This window comes from Suricata suricatta, chromosome 3, assembly GCF_006229205.1.
Source record: "Suricata suricatta isolate VVHF042 chromosome 3, meerkat_22Aug2017_6uvM2_HiC, whole genome shotgun sequence".
NCBI lineage: Eukaryota > Metazoa > Chordata > Mammalia > Carnivora > Herpestidae > Suricata > Suricata suricatta.
The window spans coordinates 69,294,672-69,313,742 of record NC_043702.1 but is presented as its reverse complement, the minus strand read 5'-3'; the positions used below and the strand labels follow the sequence as shown (position 1 = coordinate 69,313,742).

Genomic DNA, 19,071 nt, shown 5'->3' with positions numbered 1-19,071 from the left:
AACATCACTCATCATCAGGGAAACACAAATCAAAACCACACTGAGATACTACCTCACACCAGTCAGAGTGGCTAAAATGAACAAATCAAGAGACTATAGATGCTGGCAAGGATGTGGAGAGACAGGCACCCTCCTACACTGTCAGTGGGAATGTAAACTGGTGCAGCCACTCTGGAAAACAGTATGGAGGTTCCTTTTGCCTATTTTTAAACTGGATCATTTTTATTTTATTTATTAAAAAAATTTTTTACTGTTTATTTTTGAGATAGAGTGACAGTGACAGAGACAGAGAGACAGAGAGGCAAGCGGGGGAGGGGCAGAGAGACAGAGGGAGAGAAAGTGAAAGACAGATTTAGGAAGAGGCTCGAGGCTCTGAAAAATCAGCACAGAGCCTGATGCAGGCTTGAAACCACAAACTGTGAGATCATGACCTGAGCCGAACTCGGATGCTTAACCAAACGAGACACACCTAGGTACCCCAAGAATTGACCTTTTTATAAGGCTAAGTTTGTCTTTTTCGGAATCTTTGTGGGGTTTTTATATTTTTACTCACATGGTTTTAGGCTTTTTATACTAAATGTATGCCTAGGGGTTTTTTTTGTATTATTTTTGTTTTACTACCAAAAATTAAGTATTCTCTTCCATTATATCTTCTATTTACTTTTGTGCCTATGTGAAGATGTAAATTTTTTATGCTGAACTTACAACCTGCTACTTAAATTCTCTTACTGCTTTTACTAGATTTTTCCATTAATCCTTCTGGGTATTTTTGGAAACAGAATCATACCATATGCAAACAAAAGTGGTTTACCTCTTCCTTTGCAATTTTTATGACTGAAAATTGTCTTGTCTATAATATCCGCACCAATATTAGGCATCTCTATCTTTTCCTGACTTAGTGACAATGCTTCTATTGTTTGCCATTGTTGTTGTTGTTGTTTGCTTTTTTGTTTTAAATAAGCTCTATATCCAACATGGGGATTGAATTCATGATCTTGAGATCAGGAGTCACATGTTCCATAGACTAAGTCAGCCAGGTGCCCCATATTGTTTATTAATAAAGACCTTTAACATAGGGAATTAGCTGAATACAAAATTGCAAGGGCTGGAGGAACAGGTTCTATAATGACTCTTTAAAAATGACTCCCAGAACAAAATCACTAAAACATCTTCCTGAATTAGCTGCCTAGTAGTGACAGCCAACAGGAAGAGAAAAGTAGCCTTCACTTAACTTCTTTCTTCCAAAGTTTTCAGGAATGCATTTTATTGCAGGGACTTGATGTGCCTCCAGAACTCTCGAAGTAAGGAATTCAAGAAATGCAATTTTTAGCTTCCCAGGCTCTTTCGTGCAAGAAGGCACAATAGAATGGAGACACCTGGGTGGCTCAGTTGGTTACACCATGGACTCTTGATTTTGGCTCAGGTCATTATCTCACAGTTCCTGAGTTTAAGCCCTTCCTCAGGCTCCACACTGACAACACAGAGTCTACTTGGGATTCTCTCTCTCTGTCCCTCTCCCATTCATGCTCTTTCTCTCTCTCAAAACAAATAAATAAACTTAAGGAAAAAAAAAACAAAAGCAGGCACAACAGAATGTAATTGAGTGAAAGCTGAATGAGCTAAACAACTCTAAAATCTGATTCCTCACTCAGAGATAGGAAAATTTTGTGTGCATTAGTGAAATATTCTCTATTTATACTCAGGATATGATGGAATAAGTTCAAGGTAAAGAATGTCATAGCAACGTAAGTAAAACATTATAAAGAAAAACCCTACCAGTTACAGAATTATGAAATCCAAGAAAGGCTATCTCAAGAGATATTAAAAATTAGATCAAGTAACTCTTTTTCTGGGATAATTAAGGCATAGTTTTAGCTAAATGTACAGAAAATGCTTCTTCATATTTCCTCAGTGTATTTAATTATTATCCACTATATTTTATACTTACCAACATATCAACTTATTAGAGAACATAAAAAAAGTTTAGCTTTCTTAAGTGAAAGACTTCAATTATCTGTATCTATCAAGGTTGTTAAATATACCTAGTTATAATATGAATCAAACTCTTAATTTTAGTACAGAAATTTCTACAAGCATTCTGCTCATTTGCTTATCTTTACCATGTATCTTCCCATTCTCCAACACCAAAACCTGAGGCCTTTTATTAAATTATGAATCCTGTCTACTAAATGTCCTCTTCAGAAAATTCTAGGTGTGGACAGTTATTTGATACCGATCATTAAAATTTTCTATTTACTCTTGTTCAGAAAATTCCAGAGGCAATGTTTGGCTTATAGTGCAAGCAAACCTTTACTTTAAAAATACGTTTATCTGAGAGGCAGTTTCTTAAGATTAGTTAAAATATTTTTATACCACTTATTGCCTATTCCTGTTGATATTTATAAACTAATGTGTCTTGTATATGACTTGAAACAGTTAAACAAACAGAACCTCTAAAATGAAAGACTTTTTTTCCTTTAATTCATATACCTCTATGTATTTTCTATTTCATACTGTTTCATTTCATTTGTCACTTTGGTATGAATAAAATAAGGATCTTAATTATATATGTATGTATGTATATTCCCTGATTTTTGTTCTAATATAAAGCACATCATAAGAAGTAAATAGAGTTATGAGCTCTCTTCGTCCTGAAAATACAGAGGATATCCTAAGAATAAATAAGATGCTTAGTAAAATTACTCATACGAGTAACTTGTTTCTTTGTGATGATTTAGAGCTATTTCTGTGTCTGTGTATGTGTACACAGTACTGTTTGGTATTATATTTTCTTTCTTCCAAATGATAATAGATCTTTACCATATTAAGTATTTTCATCCAGGGGAAAAATTCAAAATACAAAGTCATATTAAAATCAAGCTATTCAAGGCAAATTCTTTAGACAGGAAGTAGATTAGAGGTTACCAGTAGCTGGGGAGTTATTGCTTAATGGTTACAGAGTTTCTGTTTGTGGTGATGAAAAAGTTTTGCAAACAACAGATGGTTGCACAACAGTATGAATGTAATTGACACCACTGAATTGTATACTTGAAAATGGAGAAAATGGTAAAATTATGTTATGTATGTTATAAGTTTTTTAAATGGTTAGAATAGTAAATTTTATGTTATATATATTTTAAGCACTGTCTTAAAAACGTGGTCATTCATTTACAAGAATAGTTATTCCCTTAACAACTGCTACATTTGATATAAATATTAAATATATCATAGTCTCACACCTTCATTTCTGAGCTAGATTTTAACTAAAAATTTCACAGATAAAGAATAATCTATAATTCATCTCCAATTATGCTAGAAACTGCCATATTTTCTTTGTTGAATAAATAATTTTAATTATAATACATATGATAAAACTTTTAATTTATTTGAATCAAAATACTGATGAAAAGCACTTAGCAACCAAAAATCTAAGATGGACATCTGAAAGAAAAAAGGTGTCAGCCCTTATTGAATAGAAGTTCTGTACTGTGCTGAAAGGAAATCTTCAAGAGTAATACAATGTACATACGCCAAAGCCTACATTATCAAAAATCATGTGCATTTGCCTGAAAAGTAATAAAAACATACAGTATGAGAGAAGAAAATCCTCAAGAAATAAGAAGACAATCTTAACTCTTGAATATATACAGCTCTCCTCATTTCAGATATACAAAAGAAAAATCCTTTTTCATTTACTTTTTTTCCTAAGTACTCTTTAAAAGACTGGTTGTAATACAGCATAATGATATTTTGTTACAGAGCAATTTTCTGAAGATATTCTTAAATTTTTTTTTAATGTTTATTTATTTTTGAGAGAGACAGACACAGAGTGTGAGCAGAGAGAGAGGGAGACACAGAATCAGAAGCAGGCTCCAAGCCTGAGCTGTCAGCATAGAGCCTGATGTGTAGCTCGAACTCACAACTGTGAGATTATGACCTGAGTTAAAGTTGGTTGCTTAACCAACCGTGCCACCCAGGTGCCCATTGAAGATATTCTTAATGTAGCTATGCTTTTGCTAATTATACGTAAAACACTAAAATCAGTAATAATAAGCCATGAAATTAACATAATTTTAAACATATCTTTTAAAAGGTAAATGATCACTCATTCTTTTATATAGTATTAACAACAATAAAAAAAAGGATAGAAAAAGAGGAAATGAGGTTCCTGGGTGGCTCAGTCGGTTAAGTGTCTTGTTCTTAATTTCAGCTCAGGTCAGGATATTAGTTCAAGTCCTATATTGAGCTTTGTGCTGACAGTGTGGAGCCTGCTTGGGATTCTGTCTCTCTCCCTCTCTCTGATGTTCCCATGCATGCTCACTCGCACTCTCTCTCGCTCTCTCTCAAAATAAGTAAAATAAACTTAATTTAAAAAACAGCAAATTTGGGGCACCTGGGTGGCTCAGTCGGTTGAGCATCCGACTTCGGCTCAGGTCATGATCTCACGGTTCATGGGTTTGAGCCCCACATCAGGCTCTGTGCTGACAGCTCAGGACCTGGAGCCTGCTTCGGATTCTGCCGTCTCCCTCTCTCTCTGCCTCTCCCCTGTTCAGGATCTATCTCTCTCTGTCTCTCAAAAATAAATAAACGTTAAAAAAATTAAAAAACAGCAAATTAAAACATATCTTACTTGTTAAATTTTATTTATGACTTCATATCTATCATGAAACATGTATCAGGACAAAATAAACCTACAAAACAACAAGTATCACATATTGTGACAATGAAGAGTCATTCAAAGAAACTGTGGTTTCAGAATACGCTATTTGAACACAGATAACTTTATTCTTATTTCAGAAGCTTAATTTTTCCCAAATCCAGATTACCATAACATTTAGAAATATAAAAACAAGTACTTTTGTGGATGTTTCTTTTTGTTTGTTTGTTTTCTTCTCTCTTTTCATGGAATTATGCTTATGGCTGTGCCTATCAAGTTACTTCTAAGAACCAGAGAAATAACAAATGCTGTATTGTTTACATCCCCACCTAGTGGTCTTAAAGTTTTGTTCATCATAGTTATTAAAAAATGAATAAAAACATGAAAACAAAAAAGTTATCTGGCAAAAATTAAAACAAATTTTACAGCTCAAAAAAGTATTATTACACCTTTTAATTTCATGCTATTACAATTAGGGAATGTATTGCTATGCCAAAAACTATGTGAAGCCATCAGAAAAAATGAATGGAGCATTTTCTTTTTCTTTTCTTTCTTTCTTTTTTAAAAAAATGCTGGTCCTTTATTTTTATTTTATTTTTAATGTTTACTTATTTTGAGGGAGGGAGACAGAGCATGAGCAGGGGAGGGGCAAAGAGAGAGGGATGTACAGAATCCAAAGAAGGTTCCAGGCTCTGAGCTGTCAGCGCAGAGCCGGACATGGGGTTCGAACTCACAAACCCCAAGATCCTGACCTGAGCCGAAGTCAGACGTTGGACTGAGCTACCCAGGCACCCCTGGAGCATTTTCTTAGAATGTCTAGTTTAGTTAATGCTGTGTTATTAAAGCAAAAACATATCCTGAAGTAAAAAGCTTATTTATACCATTTCTATTACAAAATAGAAATCAAGTTTATGAGACACTAAATACTAATTCCAAAGTGGGAGGGTGGTGAGTTGTATATATAACTTCTTATCTCTTTTATTCTAATCCTCAGAATTTTCCTTTCACTTATATCATAGCACCTGCCCAACCTAAGGCCAACTCAAAATCCTATTCTAGATTATTTTTTTACAATTTGTTTAACATTTGAATATTAAACCGATTTTTGGAAGAAACAGATATTTCTATAATTTTTTTAATTTTTTTAATGTTTTATTTATTTTTGATACAGAGAGAGACAGAGCATGAGAGGGGGAGGGGCAGAGAGAGAAGGAGACACAAAACCGGAAGCAGGCTCCAGGCTCTGAGCTGTCAGCACCGAGCCCAACACGGGGCTCAAACCCACGAACGTGAGATCTGACCTGAGCCGAAGTCGGAGGCCTAACTGACTGAGCCACCCAGGCACCCCTGATTTTTAATGCATGTACACATTCATGTTACTTTCAGCACAATAAGGATAGAGAACACTTTTATCACCTTCCACCTTTAAAATCTCTTTTACTATACCTTTGTAGTCACACATTCCCACAGTCCCTAGCCTGTGGCAACCACTGATCTATTTTCTATTAATATAGTTTATCTTTCCAAAAATAGTTACAAAGGTAATAATCATATATAATGTAACCGCTTGAGAATGGTGTCTTTATTTCATGGTTCCCTTTGATATACACTTCATTTTTTTTTCGCTTACCAATAGTTCATTCCTTTCCATTGCTTTTTTCTTTTTTTTAAGTTTACTTATGTATTTTGAAAGAGAGAAAGAGCACAAGCAGAGGAGGGGCAGAGAGAGAGAGGGAGAGAGAGGATCCTAGGCCCTGGGTTCTGTGGGAATCAAACCCCATGAACTTTAAGATTGTGATCTGAGCTAAAACCAAGAGGAGTCAGAGGTTCCAGACTGAGCCATCCAGGTGCCCTGATTTTTTTTAACCAACTTTTATTTAAATTCCAGTTAACATAGTGTTATATTAATTTTCAGTATACAACCAAGTGATTTCAAAATTCCATTCAGCATCTGATGCTCATCATGACAACACTCTTTTTTTTAATGTATTTTATTTATTTTTTGAGAGACAGAAAGAGACAGTGTTAGCAGGGGAGGATCAGAGAGAGAGGGAGACACAGAATCTGAAACAGGCTCTAGGCTCTGAGCTAGCTGTCAGCACAGAGCACGACGTGGGGCTCGAACCTACGAACCGTGAGATCATGACCTGAGCTGAAGCCAGACACTTCACTGACTGAGCCACCCAGGCACCCTGAAAACTACACTCTTAATCCTTATCAGCTACTGAACACATCCCTCACCCCTTCTCCTTTCTACTGTTGAATAATTCTATATGATATATGGGATGGTGTATAGTATAGTATGGTATACACATTCAGCCACTGAAGAATTTTTGGCTTGTTTCTACTTCAGAGTGAATGTGAAAAGAGTTCATAAACATTTGTGTTTAGGCTCTTTTCTAATTTATTAATGTAGGTGATTTACTATTAGAAGACTTTTGTAAGTTAAGTATTTAAAAAGAATGTCATATGAAAATACAACTTCCATAAAAGTAAGAATTTAAGTAAACATTCATATTTTTAAAGATTTTATTTTGAAGCAATTTCTACACCCAACACGGGTCTGGATTCCACAACCCCAAGATCAAGAGTCATATACTCTACCAACTCAGCCAGCCAAGTGCTCCTAAATAAATATTTCCAATGCCTATATTACTTCACCACTATTTAGGAATTAGCATTAAGAATACAATTATTTCTACTTATATATGAAAAAAGTAAAATAGAAAGATGAATAATTAAACTTCCTTTAAACATGACATACATCATAATTTACTTAAAAACCTAGAAAGGGGAGACTTCCAAGGATGATGGTAGAGTAGGAGGATCCTAAACTCAACTCCACCCAGGGATGCAACAGATAATACCCGTATCAGTGCAAAATAACCCAGAAAGTGATCCAAAGAATGGCAGAACAGACTTTCTACAGCTAAATATAGAGAAGAGGCCATATAGAAAAACAGAGAAAGGGCAAAGATGTGGTTGGGAGCCAAAGGACCAGTGGGATTATCTGCTGGAGAAACATGGTAGGTGCAGAGAGGAGAAAGAAACAGACCCTCACCCCAGGCACCCCAGACACAGGGAACCTGCACTGGGGAGATGAATCTCCATAATATTTGGCTTTGAAAACTTGAGAGTGCCAACATTCAGTGGGGCTTAACATCTGAAACTTAAAAATCAGAGGACTTGGCTCTGGGAGAGCTGGGAGGGCACCTTTTTAAGAGACAGCACAATAAACAGACCTGATGAGATGCAGCATAGAATCAGTCATTTGAAAAATGCCTGGGGTATATGGGAGGGAGATTTATTTACTAATCTCAGAACCTGTATTTCAAGAGCAAGGATCATTGTGAGACCTCTCTAAGAGAAAAAAGGAGCTGGGAGGTGCCATTTCTCTTTCCCATCCCCTTGTCTAAATACTCCTGTGGGAACTAGCACTGCACTACAGTCTCCAATTAGCTTGCTAACATTGCACCCCACCCCCTCTTGTGGGTATGAGCAGGAGTTTTAGGCAGCTGCAGGTCCACTCCCACAGTGAATCAGTGTGGAACTTGTTGGTACTGGGTGCCCTGTCCCTCTTCTGTAGATCTGCTCCTTCCAATAATGCCCTTGGCCAGAGCCCACTCAAAACACTGCCACAAGCCTGGTGGCGAGGGACCAACACCATTCCAAAGTGCTCCTGCCCCAGGGTCAAGGGAAGATAACCACTCATAAGAGTACAACTGCAACCCCAGCAGTTCATAGTAAACCCTAGCAGTTCACTGAGACAGACATCTGGTCTGAATGCAGGTCTCACCCACCAATGAAAACTTCTCAGAGGATAACACAGGGAAAATGCCCTCAAGTTCAATGTTAAGGCTTCTCTGGCAAACATCTAGTCTGACTCAACTGAAACTCAACTAACAACACAGGAACCAAACACTGCCCACAAGAGGCAAAGGAGAGCCATTGCAGATAACTGACTGGACTGAAGAAAAATGTGGTTGACTTAGCCACAACAGCAAGGCACACACACACACATAAGAGACATCCCTTAAGTGGCAGGTTCTCATGAATAGGGGACATTGCACTGAAAGGCACTATAGGATCTTTTCCTCATAAATCCATTACTTTCAAAGGCAGGAGATGCCAATGTTCCTAACACACAGGAACAGATATAGAGAGTTGGACAAAATGAAGATACAAAGGAATATATCCCAAATGAAGAAAGAGGACAAAATCACAGCAAGAGAGTTAAATGAAATGGAGATTAATTAATAACACCTGATAGAGAATTTAAAGTAATGGTCATAGAGATACCCACTGGGGGCACCTGGCTAGCTCAGGCAGTGGAGCATGTGACTCTTGATCATGAGTTCAGGGCCCATGTTGGATATAGAGTTTAATTTAAAAATAAGATATTCACTTGACTTGATAAAAGAGTGGAGGACCTCAATGAGATTCTCAATAAACAGACAAAATACTTAAAAAACATCAGAGATAAAGAGCTAAACTGAAATTAAAAATACACTAGATGGAATAAATGGTAAATTAGAGAACGCAGAAGAATAGACTGACAACCTGGAGGACAGAGTAATAGAAAGCAATCAAGCTTAACAGTAGGAAAAATAAATGAAAAGAGACTAAGGGAACTCAGCAACACCATCAAGTCTAATAACATTCACATTATAGGGATCTCAAAAGAAAAGGAGGGAGAAAAGGGGGTGGAAAATTTATTTGAAGAAATAATATCTGAAAACATCCTGAATCTGAAGTAGGAAATAGATTTCCAGATCTGTAAGGCACAGAGAGCCTCCAACAAAATCAACCCGAGGAGGTACACATCAAGATAAACAGTAATTAAAATGACAAAAAGTAAGTATACCTGGAAGCCTCAGTCAGTGGAGCATGCGACTCTTGATCTTAGGGTCCTGAGTCTGAGCCTCATATTGGGAGCAGAGATTACTTAAGAATAAAATCTTGGGGAGCCTAGGTGGCTCACTCAGGTAAGCATCCGACTTCGGCTCAGGTCATGATCTCACAGCTCATGAGTTCGAGCCCCACATTGGGCTCTGTGCTGACAGCTCAGAGTCTGGAGCCTGCTTCAGATTCTGTGTCACTCTCTCCCTCTGCCCCTCCCCTGCTAATGCTCTATCTCTCTCTTAAGAATAAATAAACATTAAAAAAAAAAAAGAATGAAATCTTTAAGCGGTGCCTGGGTAGCTCAGTCAATTGAGCGTCCAGCTTTGGCTCAGGTCATATTCCCATAGTTCATGAGTTCAAACTCCACATTGGGCTTACTCCTGCCACTTAGTATCCTCTGTCCCCTTACCCCGTGGCTTTCACTCTCTCAAAATTAAACATTTCTTTTTAAAAAAGAATAAAATCTTTAGAAAAAAACTTTAACAGCCGAAAGCGCTAACCGATTGCACCACAGTAGAAAAAAACATTAAAAACCAAGTAAAATAAAATGGCAGAAACTAGTGATAAAGAGAAAACTTTAAAAGCAGCAAGAGAAAGAAAACAATTACATACCCAAGAAACCCCATAAAAATGTTGGCTGATTCTCTTAGCAAAAACTCCAGTACAAGGGGTAGCAGGATATATTAAAAATGCTTGAAGAAAAATACTTACGACCAAGAATACTCTATTCAGTAAGGGTATCATTCAAAATACAAAGAGAGATAAACAGCTTCCCAGACAAACAAAAATTAAAGGAATACAACTCTACAAGAAATGTTAAAGGGGACTCTGAGTGGAAATGGAAGACCATAAGTAGGAGGAGAAAAAAGTAGGAAGTAAAAAAGCAGTAAAATTAAGTATATCTATAAAAATCAGTCAAGGAACATTTAAAGCAAAGTTAATACCCATTCTTCTCAAACTATTCCAAAACATAGAAATAGAAGGAAAAGTTCCAAACTCATTTTACAAAGCCAGCATCACTTTGATTCCCAAACCAGACAGAAACCCAGCAAAAAAAGAAAACTACAGGCCAACATCCTTAATGAATACAGATGCAAAAATACTCAACAAGATACTAGCAAATTGAATTCAACAGCATATAAAAAGAATTATCCATCATGATCAAGTGGGATTCATTCCTGGGTTACAAGGCTGATTCAATATTTGTAAATCCATCAATGTGATACATCATGTTAACAACAGAAAAGATAAAAATCATATGATCCTGTCAATAGATGCAGAAAAAGCATATGACAAAATACAGCATCCTTTCTTAATAAAAACCCTTGAAAAAATCAGGATAGAAGGAACTTACTTAAACATCATAAAAGCCATTTATGAAAAGCCTACAGCTAATATCATCCTCAATGGGGAAAAACTGAGAGCTTTCCCCCTGAGATCAGGAACACAACAAGGATGTCCTCTCTTACCACTGTTGTTTAACATAGTGCTGGAAGTCCTAGCATCATCAATTAAACAACAAAAGGAAATAAAAGGCATCAGAATTGGCAAAGAAAAGTCAAACTTTCACTTTGTGCAGATGACTTGATACTCTACATGGAAAGCCAGACAGACTCCACCAGAAGCCTTCTAGAATGAATGGATCCATGAATTCAATAAAATCACGGGCTACAAAATCAACTTACAGAAATTAGTTGCATTTTTATACACCAGTAATGAAGCAACAGGAAGAGAAGAAACTGATCCCATTCACAATTGCACGAAAAACCATAAAATACCTAGGAATAAACCTAACCAAAGATGTAAAACACCTGTACGATGAAAACTATAGAAAACTTATGAAAGAAATTGAAGAAGACACAAAGAAATTGAGAAATATTCCATGCTCACAGATCGGAAGAATAAACATTGTTAAAATGTCATTATTACCCAAAGAAATCTACACATTCATTGCAATCCCCATCAAAATTGCACCAGCATTCTTCTCAATGCTAGAATATACTATGCGGAAATTTGTATGTCACCCCAAAGACCCCGAATAGCCAAAGTAATATTGAAGGAAACCCAAACGGGAGGCATCACAATCCCAGACTTTAGCCTCTACTACAAAGCTGTCATCATCAAGACAGTATGGTATTGGCACAAAAAGACACACAGACCAATGGAATAGAATAGAGAACCCAGAATTGGACCCACAAATGTACGGCCAATTAATCTTTGACAAAGCAGGAAAGAGTATCCAGTGGAAAAAAGATAGCCTCTTTAATAGGTGGTTTTGGGGAAGGAGCCTTCAGCTGCTGCCTCGGTCCTCAGTGTCACTACCACTGCTGCCCACTGCCTGCCAGCATGTCCTCTGCTCACTGCAACCAGGGCCTGGCCTATGGGTTGTCGGCTGAGGTCAAGAACAAGCTGGCCCAGTAGTACAACCACCAGCAGGAGTAGGAGCTTTGAGAATGGATTGAGAGGATGACAAGGCGCCGCATCAGCAACAATTTAATGGACAGCCTCAAAGACGGCATCATTCTTTGCAAATTCATCAGTAACCTCCAGCCAGGCTCTGTGAAGAAGGTCAATGAGTCGACCCAAAATTGGCACCAGTTGGAAAAATCGGCAACTTCATTAAGGCCATCACTAAGTATGGGGTGAAGCCCCACGACATCTTCGAGGCCAACGACCTATTTGAGAACACCAACCACACCCAGGTGCAGTCTACCCTCCTGGCCCTGGCCAGCATGGCCAAGGCAAAAGGGAATAAAGTGAACGTAGGGGTGAAGTATGCAGAGAAGCAGGAATGGACATTTGAACCGGAAAAGCTAAGAGAAGGGCGGAACATCATCGGGCTGCAGACGGGCACCAACAAGTTTGCCAGCCAGCAGGGCATGACTGCCTATGGCACCCAGCGCCACCTGTACGACCCCAAGCTGGGCACGGGCCAGCCGCTGGACCAGGCCACCATTAGCCTGCAGATGGGCAGCACCAAGGGAGCCAGCCAGGCCGGCATGACTGCCCCCGGGACCAAGCGACAAATCTTCGAGCCAGGCCTGGGCATGGAGCACTGCGACACTCTCAACGTCAGCCTGCAGATGGGCAGTAACAAGGGGGCCCTGCAGCGGGGCATGACGGTGTATGGGTTGCCACGCCAGGTTTACGACCCCAAGTGCTGCTTGACCCGAGTACCCAGAGCTGGGCAAGCCTGCCCACAACCACCATGCATACAACTACTACAACTCCGCCTAGGGCCCTGGGGGCCCCCCACCCCGCCTTCCCCCCAGGGTGGCTGGCTGCTGCTCTAGGCAGGGCTGAGCTGGCCTGGTCGACCCCTCCCCCTGCATGGCATCCTCCAGCTCCCCCCCACCCCCCCCGCCTCTGGCACCTGCCTACAGGGTTAGCGTTTGGTGAGGGGCGGCACCTTGGGGGGACTTGCAGGGGAGGGGTGGGGGCTTTCCTCCCTGGAGTGCTGCAGGATCCAGCATCGAGCCGGGTGTTCCCAATGGCACCCAAATAACGCACTGAGCAAAGCTACCCCGGCTGACCCCCCACCCACTCCCTCACAAGTCAGTCTTCCCCAAGACAAGAAGTCCCCCCCCAAGCAAGAGCCCAGACTCCTCCTGCACCCACCCCATTCCTACAGTGGGAGCAAACTGCATGCCCAGAGACCCAGCAGACACACGTGGTTTGGTTTGCAGCAACTGGCATATGTGGATGTGACAGCAGTGTTTGTAACACGAGCACTTTTTTTCTATTTCACTGGAGCACAATAAATGGCTGTAGAAAAAAAAATTGGTGGTTTTGGGAGAACTGGACAGCCACATGCAGAATAATGAAACTAGACCACTTTTTTACACCATAGACAAAAATAAACTCAAAATGTATGAAGGACCTGAATGTGAGACAGGAAACCATCAAAACCCTAGAGGAGAAAGCAGGCAACAGCCTCTTTGATTTCAGCCGCAGCTATTTCCTACTCGACACATCCCCAAATGCAAGGAATCAATAGCAAAAATGAACTACTGGGACCTCATCAAGATAAAAAGCTTCTGCACTGCAAAGGAAACAATCAAAAAACCGATAAGCACCCAATGGAATGGGAAAAGATAGTTGCAAATGACATATTGGATAAAGGGCTAGTATGCAAAATCTACAAGGAACTCACCAAACTCTACACCCAAAAAACGAATAATACAGTAAAGAAATGGGCAGAAGACCTGAATAGACACTTCTCCAAAGAGGACATCCAGATGGCCAACAGACACATGAAACAATACTCAGTGTCACTCATCATCAGGGAAATACAAATCAAAACCACCTCACACTAGTAAGAGTGGATAAAAGAACAAATTAAGAGACTACAGATGCTGGTGAGGATGTGGAGAAATGGGAGCCCTCTTGCATTGTTAGTGGGAATGCAAACTGGTGGGAATGCAGCTGCTCTGGAAAACAGAGTGGTGGTTCCTCAAAACACTATCAATAGAACTTCCCTATGACCCAGAAATAGCACTGCTGGGGACTTACCCAAGGGATACAGAAGTGCTGATGCATAGGGGCACATGTACCCCAGTGTTCATAGCAGCACTGTCAACAATAGCCAAATCATGGAAAGAGCCTAAATGTCCATCACCTGATGAATGGATCAAGAAGATGTGGTTTATCTATACAATGGAACACTACATGGCAATGAGAAAGAATGAAATCTGGCCTTTCATAGCAAAGTGGATGGACCTCGAGGGTATCATGCTAAGTGAAATAAGTCAGGCAGAGAAGGACGGATACCATATGTTTGCACTCATAGGTCTAACAGGAGAAACCTAGCAGAGGACCATGGGGAGGGGAAGGGGGGAAAAAAGAGTTAGGAAGAGGGAGGGAGGCAAATCATGAGAGGCTCTTGAATACTGAAAACAAACTGAGGGCTGAAGGGGGAGGGGGAAAGGGGAAGGGGGGTGATGGTCATGGAGGAGGGCACTTGTGAGGAAGAGCACTGGGTGTTATTTGGAAACCAACTTGATAATAAAGTATTAAATAAATAAATAAATTTTTAAAAAAGAAAAAATCAGTCAAGGGTATTCACAAAAGTATGTAAAGTATGGAACCATATACCTAAAATGTGATGGGGAAAGGAGTAAAGTATGGGCTCAAACTTAAGTGACCATTTCCTGCTATATGCATAAGACAATATATATAAACCTAATGGTAACCACAAATTAAAGACCATTAATAGATATGCAGAAAACAAAGAGAAAGGAATCCAAGTATATTACTAAAGAAAGCCAGCAAACTATGAGAGAGCAAGAGAAGAAAGGAACAAAGAAGAAGAAGAAAAGCAATCATAAAATAAGTAACAAAATAGCATTAAGTACATATTTATCAATAATTATTTTGGGTGAAAATGGACTAAGTGCTGTAGTCAAAATACATAGGGTGACAGAATGGATAAAAAAAGCAAGACCCATCTATAAACTGCCTACACAAAACTCATTTAAGACTTAAAGACATATGCAGATTTAAAGTGAAAGGGTGTAAAAGTATTTAACAAGCAAATAGAAGTGAAAAGAAACCTGGGCTAGCAATACCTAATATCAGACAAAATATATTTTTAAAACAAAGATTGTAACAAGAGACAAAGAAAGACACTATATAATCACAAAAGGAATGATCCAACAAGATGTAATAGTTATAAATATTTATGCACCCAACATGAAAGCACCAAATACATAAAGGAAATAAGAACAAACATAAAGGATGTAATTGATAGTAATATAATAATCATAGGGGACTTTAACATCCCACTTTTATCAATGGACTAATTATCCAAACAGAAAATCAACAGGGAGCCAGTGGCTTTGAATAACACATTGAGCCAGGTGGATCTAACAGTTATATTCAGAACATCCCATCCTAACAAAGCAGAATACACATTATTTTCAAGTGCACATGAAACATTCTTCAGAAGAGACCACAAAATAAGTCTCAACAAATTTAAAAAAGAAAAAAGAAGTTATGCAATGCATCTTTTCTAATACTTTAAAAAAAATTTTTTGTGTCTTTATTATTTTTATTTTGAGAGACAGAGACTGAGTGGGGGTCGGGCAGAGACAGAGGGAGACACAGAATCTGAAGCACGTTGCAGGCTCTGAGCTGTCAGCACAGAGCCCGACATGGGGCTCAAACCCACGGACTGTGAGATTATGACCTGAACTGAAGCCGGACGCTCAACTGACTGAGCCACCCAGGCACCCCACAGTGCATCTTTTCTGACCACAATGCTATGAAACTGGAAATCAACCCCAAGGATACAAATACATGGAAGTTAAATAACATGCTACTAAACGTATGAATGGACCAACCAATAAATCAAGGAGAAAATCAAAAAATACATGGAGACAAATAAGAATGAAAACCCAATGATCCAAAATCTTGCAGCAAAACTGTTCTAAGAGGGGAGTTAATAGCAATATAGTCCCTACCTCAAGGAACAAAAAAATCTCAAATAAACAATCTAACTTTTACACCTAAAGGAGCTGGGAAAAGAACAAACAAAATCCAAACCCAATAGAAGGACAGAAATTATAAAGATTTCATCAAAAATAAAGGAAATAGAAACTAAATCAATCAATCAATGAAACCAGGAGATAGTTCTTTGAAAAGACCAACAAATTCATAAATCTTTAGCCAAACTCATTGAAGAACAAAAAGAGGACTCAAACAAAATCAGGCTTGCTTAGGACTCCACAATATTTTGCTGCCACTGCTTGCCAAGGACCACAGAGATGTCAGTACAATGGACCTCAGCAGCCTGAACCAAGGAGACATTATGTCCTTGCTGGACCTGGTACTGGAACATACCTCCACATTTGGCAGCCTGTACCACTAGAATCCAGGTGACAACATGATCCAGCATGTCCCCACCCACAGGTGAAAGACTTCTTTTATCAAAGTCAGTCCATATAAAGCACCTGGGTGGCTCAGTCAATTGAGTGTCTGACTCTTTGTCAGGTCATGATCCCAGAGTCATGGGATCAACCCCCATTTTGGGCTCCAGGCTGAGTATGAAGCCTGCTTGAGATTTTCTCTTTCTCTCTCCCTCTGTCCCTCTCCCCATCTCACTCTCTCTCTCTAAAATTAAAAAAAAGCCAGTCCATAAAGTCTGGAAAAAGAAACGGTTTCTTCAAATGCTTACATACCTAAGCAAGGCTACAGGGACCCTGATGAATCAGGGAAATCTATCTTCCTCAAAGAAATACAGTAAATTCCTCCACGAATTGCCTAACAAAGAATTCAAAGTAATTGTTCTACAGATACTTGGAGAGCTACAAGAGAGAAACAACTACATGATATCAGAGGAACAATAAAAGAACAAAATGGGAAGTTGAACAAAGAGATAGAAAACACAAAAAGAACCAAACAAAAACTTTAGAAGTGAAGAATACAATGACTGAACTTAACCGTATTCAAGTAGAGAGCTTCAATAGTAGAACTGAACAAATAGGAGAGATAGTTAGAGGGAGAATCAACTGAAATTATCCATTCAGAGGAGAAAAAGAAAAAAAATAATTAAAGGAATGAAGAAAAGCCTCTGGTGCTAATGGGACACTATCAAGCAAAATAATGTGTGCATCAGTGGAGTGCTAGCAAAGGAAAAGAAGGATAAAGGGGCAAAAAGCTTATTTAAAGAAATAATGGATGAAAACTTCCCAAATCTCAGGTGATATCTAGATATTAAAGTTTATGATGCTAATAGGTGGCCTCAAATTTTCAATTCAAAACAATCATATCCATGATACATAATAATAAAACTGTCTAAAACTTAAGAAAATTTTTAAAGCAGTAAGAGAAAAAATATTCTCTCATATATGGGAACCCCCATATATCTATCAATGGATTTTTCAGAGACCTTGTAGACCAGAGGAGAAAAGGATGACTGATTCAAAGTGCTATAGGAAAGAAACTGCCAACCAAAAAAACTTTACACGGTAAACCGGTCCTTCAGAATTGAAGTTGAAATATTTTCCCTAGTAAACAAAAGCTGAGCAAATTCATCACCACTAAATATACCTTACAAGAAATGCTGGAAGGGGGTCTTCAAAGGAAAGGAAAAAGGCAGCTAATTTGTGTCAAGAAAACACGGGAAGGGGCACCTAGTTGGCTTAATTGGTTAAGTTTCTGAGTCTTGATTTAAGCTCAAATCATGAGTTTGAGTCTCATGTTGGGCTCCACACTGACAATGCAGAGCCTGCTTAGGAGTCTCTCTCCATCCCTCCCTCCAAAAGGATAAATAAACCTAAAAATAAAAACCCACAGTAACATATACAACACACTGGTGAAGGTAAGCATATAGCCAAATTTAGATACCCTAATACTGTAATATAGTTATTGGTAACTACTTAATTTTAGAATAAAGGTTAAAGGACAAAAGCATTTAAAATGGTTTGTTCAACAAGTTGTTAAGGGATACACAATACAAAAAGGTATAAATGGTGACATAAAAAATATAAAAGGGAAGGAGTAAAAAGAGAGTTTTTGTATATGATCGAAGTTAAATAGTTATCAACATAAAATAGACTGTAAAATGATACATAAGCTTCATGGTAACCACAAAGAAGAAATTTATAGTTGGTATCCAAAAAGATTAAAAAAATCAAAGCATACTACCAATGAAAATTATTAATCTACAAAAATAGGTAGTGAGAAATAAAAAAAGGAATAACTAAACTAAAAAACAATAAGAAAACAATAAGATGGCATTAACAAGTCCATATCTATTAATAATTACTCTAAATATGAGGACTAAATTCTTCAATCAAAAGGAATAGAGTGGCTATATTGACAAAAAAATACCCCCCAATTATATGCTGCTTATAAAAGACTCACTTCAACTGTAAGGACACTCATAGGCACAAAATGAAGAGATGGCAAAAAAAAAATATATATATATATATGTATATATATATATTCCACGTAAGTGGAAACCAAAAGACAGCAGGGGTAGCTATACAACTGACCCTTGAACGACACAGATTTAAACTGTGCAGATCCACTTAATATGTGAGTTTTCTTTTTTATAAACACAGTATTATGTTTTCTCCTATGATTTATTACCATCTTCTTTTCTTTATTTTAAGAATAAAATATGGTATATAATACATATAATATACAAAATATATCTTAACTGAGTGTTTATGTTTTTGGTCAACAGTAGGTTATTAGTTAACTTTTTGGGGAGGCAAATGTTACATGTGGATTTTCAACTTTGTTGGGAGTCAGTGCCACTAAATCCCACATTGTTCAAGGATCAACTGTATTTCTATCAGACAAAATAAACTTATAGCCAAAAATGAAAACAAGTCCATTCATCAAGAAGATACAACAGTCTTATAAATATACATGCACTTAACATTAGAGCATCTAAATATATTAAGTAAACACTAACAGATTCGAATGGAAAAATAGACAATACAATAAGAGCAGGGGACTTCAATACCCCATTTTCAACAATAAATAGATCATTCAGATAGAAA

General features: G+C 38.1%; 1 pseudogene; it reads left to right on the top strand.

Annotated features, from left to right (window-relative positions):
* Positions 1-11,905: 11,905 nt before the first annotated feature.
* Positions 11,906-12,796, top strand: LOC115287789 (annotated as a pseudogene).
* Positions 12,797-19,071: the final 6,275 nt, after the last annotated feature.